Source organism: Microcebus murinus, chromosome 17 (assembly GCF_040939455.1).
Source record: "Microcebus murinus isolate Inina chromosome 17, M.murinus_Inina_mat1.0, whole genome shotgun sequence".
NCBI lineage: Eukaryota > Metazoa > Chordata > Mammalia > Primates > Cheirogaleidae > Microcebus > Microcebus murinus.
In genome coordinates this window covers 45,810,484-45,816,262 of record NC_134120.1, presented here as the reverse complement: position 1 = coordinate 45,816,262, position 5,779 = coordinate 45,810,484, and the positions used below count along the sequence as shown (strand labels likewise).

General features: G+C 48.8%; 1 non-coding gene across 1 annotated transcript; it reads right to left on the bottom strand.

Annotated features, from left to right (window-relative positions):
• Nucleotides 1-5,331: 5,331 nt before the first annotated feature.
• Nucleotides 5,332-5,438, bottom strand: LOC142861761 (U6 spliceosomal RNA). Its single transcript, XR_012912914.1, has one exon. It is a non-coding gene; the product is annotated as a U6 spliceosomal RNA (small nuclear RNA).
• Nucleotides 5,439-5,779: the final 341 nt, after the last annotated feature.

Here is a 5,779-nt window from a genome sequence, read left to right as displayed (position 1 = left end):
CTTGGTTATGAAGACAACTTCTTGTCTTCCAAGTCCTTTTCTATTAACAGTCTTTAAGAAATTGTCTGAATGAGTCACCTGGGACTCGGGGGTGAGTTTATGCTCCTGAACAGACAAGAGACACATTGTGTGACACCAGCAGCCGAACTTGTAAAACGTGTTCTAAGCCCCAAATGTATCATGTTTTACCTGCGAAAATGAGCAAATCATATGAAACATGTTTTGGAAAACGCAACCCCACTACCTCTGCAAACGATTACTGAGCGGACAGCAAATTCTGCCCGTGCCTTGCTAGGTTTCAGGGAGGGTGGCGCAGGCTGGGCGGGGGGCGCTTTGTTTGCTCAGCATCTCACGCCAGGCCTCGCTTGTGACAGTCTGCAATGCGACTGTGAATAGCAAGTATATCACAAGGGTTCTCAAATATGAAAGCGCAGTTGGAACAAAGAGCAGGCACCAGCCAGACTTCCTCTGTTAAAGATTATCCAACGTGTCACCTGGGTGCCAACATTCCCATAAATCCCAGCAGCTATAAGCAGCTCTATCTCACCTAGTGTAACTTAACGGCTTTGAAACCCTGCCTGGAACCTTGTAGCATTCCACGAAACGACCTCATCACAGGGGAATGAACTTTATCTCGAAGACTGTAAGTGTGTTTGCTTTAAAGATGATTTAGCACGCTCAACGATGACCAAATTTCCTAAATTAAACCTGATCCCTTGTTATAATTATGTATCTCACAACCTCATCGAGAGGAATATGTTAGCTAGGGAAGTGTACATTTCCCTGGGTTGGCCTTTAAATGAATCCGAAGGCTGATTCCCAGCTGGGTGGAAAGCAAAGGCAGTAAGGTTTGGAAGGCAGAACCAGTTCCCGTCAAAGAGACAGCTTGGGAGAAGCTCCTTCCCAAACTCTGCCCCATCTTCCTCCTTCTAGGTCCTTCCTAACTCTTTGTCTCTTGCTCTTTGGGGAAGTGAGGCTCTCAGGGCTCCTGGTCTGAGACAGAGGTTGGCCAGGAGGAGAAGCCAGTTGCTATGAGCAGTGACTGCTCGGGCCAGAGCCCGCCCCAGGCTTCCTTATTCCTTGTTCTGTCCTTTAGCAACAACTCTGCGATGGCTTCCAGACACACAGCCTGGCTCTGAGAGGGGAACGGCCCACATCCCTTGCTGAAATTTGTTGCCTTTGCTCTAATTGTTACAGAGCACTTACAGTCCAGTTAAAGGATAAGGGCTAATCTGTGAAAACCATTTGGGAACAAGCATACAACAGCAGAAATTCAGAGGAGAGCGGGTGGCCCATGGGTGCTGGCATGTTGAAAGACCTTGTGGACAGGGCAGCCCTTGAGCCCCCAAGAGTGAGTAGGGTTTGGGCAGGCAAGGAAAGGGCATTCTAGATGGGACATGTCATGCCATAGGTAGATGGCAGGTACATGCTCATTTTATTGTATTTTATTTGGTTTTGTTTTGAGATTAGGTCTTGCTCTTTCACCCAGGCTGGAGTGCAGTGGTCCAATCAGCTCACTGTAGCCTTGAACTTCTGGGTTCAAGAGATCCTCCCACGTCAGCCTCCTGAGTAGCTGGGATGCATGTAGGTGCGTGCCACCATGCCACCCCTGACTAATTGTTAAATTTTTTGTAGAGACGACGTCTTGCTATGTTTTCCAGGCTGGTCTTGACTTGAACTCCTAGCCTCAAGCAATCCTCCTGCCTCAGCTTCCCAAAGCGCTGGGATCTCAGGTGTGAGCACTGCACCTGGTCATCTTTTATGCACTTTTGTAGAAACTTGTAGCAGAGCTGGGTGGTTTCAAAAGTAGAACCAAAGCCCTGTGCTTCTGGAATTGGGCAGCAGGTCTCAGGTAGGAGCTGGATCGGAGGAACGCACAGGTGCTGTCCAGCTCTGGGGCAGATGGTCCCTGGCACACACATCCATGCGAGTGGACACCGAGTTTCCGATGGCCATTCTGCTGACCTGAGGTCACTTGCCTTTCTTAGATGACGAGGCTGCTTGTTGCAGGGGGCAGCAAGGAAATTCTGGCTTTACTCTTGCAAGCTGGTGCTATTTGGGGCACGTGACTGACCTCAGTGCTTTGCAAAATGGGAGTAATGATGCCCTCTTTCCAGAGTTAATCTGCAGGAAAATATGAGGTAATACATTAAATGCCAGGGGCTCCGTAAGTGCTGGTTTCCTTTTCTCTTCCTGTGTCGCTCTTCTGGATGGATTTTTCTCCTCCTCTTAACTTTTATTTCGACCTGCTGGAACTTCCTTTCCCACTTCCCCCAGCCACCCCTAATTGTCCCTGGGCTCCATGTGAAGGGCCCAAGTGTGTGTGCGGAAAGATTAAGCTGTCTGTTTTATAAAGGAGCCATGTATTCAAAATGGGGCACATCAAAAGTAAATGTAGGTGACAAATGTTTATATTTGGAAAGTGTTTCTGCTTTGATCCTGGTTTCTATTTTTTGAGAGCTTGACAAATGTGCCCTCTGGGCCTTGGCTTCAAACCTCTTCAGTCAGCAGAGCACTTTACTCGACGCGAAGCTCATTTGATCATGCACTTGCTGCTCCTCCTAATCCAGGACATTCGAAGTCTCAGAATAGGCCTCCCCTTGTACCCCTGTGTGCCGCCCGGAGCCGGCGTGGCCAGGTCTCTGAAGTCCGGCTCTTAGGACTGCAAATGCCGCAGGCCGATGGAGGCCTTCCCTGGCTCCTTTCCCTGGCTCGGCCACCACGAACCATCCCCTGACGCCCTCCACCTTCCTCCTTCTCCATGAGCTCACGTGGTGCCTTTCTGAACAGCCTCTGACCCAGCTACTTGGGAAGGTGCCAAAGGTGACTTCCCCAAGGGGAATTTCTTCAGGGGCGGTTGTGTGGCATTGAACTCTGACTAAAGTCTCCATACAGGTAGCTACAGGATGGATTTTTCCAGGGTTTCTTAGATTTCTTGGAAGAAAAATCTTGGCAGGCTTAAAAAAAACCTGGTCAGGCCGGGCGCGGTGGCTCACGCCTGTAATCCTAGCTCTCTGGGAGGCCAAAGTGGGCGGATTGCTCAAGGTCAGGAGTTCAAAACCAGCCTGAGCAAGAGTGAGACCCCGTCTCTACTATAAATAGAAAGAAATTAATTGGCCAACTAATATATATAAAAAATTAGCCAGGCATGGTGGCGCATGCCTGTAGTCCCAGCTACTCGGGAGGCTGAGGCAGGAGGATTGCTTGAGCCCAGGAGTTTGAGGTTGCTGTGAGCTAGGCTGACGCCACGGCACTCACTCTAGCCTGGACAACAAAGCGAGACTCTGGCTCAAAAAAAAAACATGGTCAGCCACCGCGTCTTGCCCCATCCTTGCAGGTAGGTTATAACGAGTCCCCAAGTGTGCGGTGACTCAGCACGACAGCGGGGTTCTATAGCCTCGTGTTAACGCTCCATCATGCGAAAGCCGCGGCCAGCTGCCAGGCCGATTTTCACTAGAAGGCCTCCTTGTCCACAAAGTGGGTTCTCTCAGTCTGAACCCATTTCTTTCCACTTTTGGACTTTTGAGCTGAAAACAGGACAGAAGGTCACTGGGATGGTTGCCACTATTCCTGCCAGGGTCAGTGTCCACCCGGGGAAACAGGATCCGCTCCGAGCATTCCCAGCAGAGGGACTTCAATGGCAGGAGTTAGTTCTGCAGGTGGAGGAACCAAACAGGGGACAGTGAGACAACCGAGAGGTTAGCTCCAGCAGGAAGCCACTGCCACCCCAGGCTGGAAGGACAGGAGGAGGAGGTGGTATTACTTGAGTATAGGGGCTAAGGCCACCTGGCAGAAGTGGGGGCCACAGTGGGTCCATCTTGCAGGAACTAGAGCCCTGGACAAGATGCATCCTCTGCTAGCAGGGAGGAAGGGGGACAAATGCTCTTCCTCCTCCACCCCTTCCGCATCTCCAGCTGGAACCTCTGGTTGGCCATTGCTGAACCCAGACAGATGTCACTGACACAGATCCTGGGGGTCTGACACAGAGCCACGGGTTCAGCGCCCCACTCCCCGCCCTTGAGTTAGGGGGCAGAGCAGGCAACAGTGAGAAGGTTCTCTGTCCCCTGGAGTGAGAAGCCTGCTTTGGGACGTCTCCCTTCTCAGGAATCTGGAGAGCAGTAGGAGGAGGGGAGACAGCCAGGATCCTGCAAAGGGAAAAGCATGAATGCCGCCAAGCCCGTGCTCAGTGCAGACGGAGCCACCTCCCGTGCGGGGGGCGGATGGGGGTGCTCCACGGGCCCCAGCGCTCTCACAGCCACGCGCATCCCTAAATAACTTTTGGGCCTCGGTTGCCGATGACTGTGACAATACTGCTGGCTTAGAACTCAGAACCGCTGGCTTGGGCAGGTGGCATTTCCAAGAATGCTCTGGGCTGGGATTAGCGGGTTATGAGAAATGTGACTCTTCCATGCCTTGATAGCCAAGAGGCACCACTGTTTGGCCCCTTTTGCTAAATGCTGGGTTGTGGTGATGTTCGAGGTCTGAGGACACGGGTGACTCTGGGCATCTGCAGCCCAGGTCCCATCTTTTACTCGATTACTCCTACGGCTTTATGGACACTCCCTGCTTATCTCCCTGCGCCCTGCGTGTGCCGTGCGTGCGAGAATATATTTTTCGAGAGTCGAGGGTCGCTAAGCAACTCTCTGGACGTGCAGGGAGGGCTGCGGCTCTCACCCCGCTGGTCACCTTGGGAAAGACGCGCCACTGCTGGGCCTTGGTCCTCTCTGGCAAGTGGGAGTCAGGGAAGCTTCGGAATGTAGCGCGTTCCCCAATACACACTTTCTGCTGGTGTTTAACAATAGCACATTTAAAAAATTATTTGCAAATATATGTTTATTGTAGAAGATTGGAAAAACACAGAAATATTTAAAGAAAAAAATAAAAAGTGCCTATGATTTCATAATCCCAAAATAAACCTTGGTAATAATTTTGTGAATTTACCTTCAGTTTTTTTTTTTTAAGTTGAGTATATATTTTAAATTGAGATTGACGCTATATATCTAGTTGTATACTTTTCTATCTAATATTAGGTGGAAAGGTCTATGAGTATTTTCCTTTTATAAAAACGTGTTTTCTCCATCAATAAGTAACATCCCAACCAAATGGATGCACTGTATTTTGTGTAGTTATTCCTTATTATGGGATGTTTATGGTGTTTCCAATTATTTTCCTCTGAACATTCTTTCCCATAAATTTAGAACTTAGTACATCTAGCAAGACAAATACAATTAAGAGGTGTGACACTCTAAAGAAGAAAATATTTGCAAAAAAAAAAAAAGACAGAAGTTCCATATTCTTAATATATGAAGAGATCTTTTATTTTTTTTAATATTTTTTATGGAATACTTCACGAATTTGAGTGTCATCTCTGTGCAGGGACCATGCTAATCTTCTCTGTATCGTTCCAGTTTTAGTATATGTTCTGTCGAAGCGAGCACACGAAGAGATCTTTTAAAGCAATATGAAAATCACTATTGCCCTAATGGAAAAATGCACAGAGGAACTGAAGAATTATCCAGTACCATTAATGCTCAAAGTCACCAGTAGGTAATCAAGAAACACTCGCCCCCAACCCTGTGTGGGCTGTGGTTAATGCCTTCATTCCAAAGCATGGGGTGTGGGGAGGTGGGGGAGGAGAGGGACTTTACAGAGGAGAAACTTGCAAATACTACCTTGGCCTGGTGATCAACCCTAACATCATCAACGATAAGTTTGATGTGTTGATGGTCCCTTTGATGTGCTATGATGAGGAGGGCAATTCACCTCTGTGGTGTTCTTA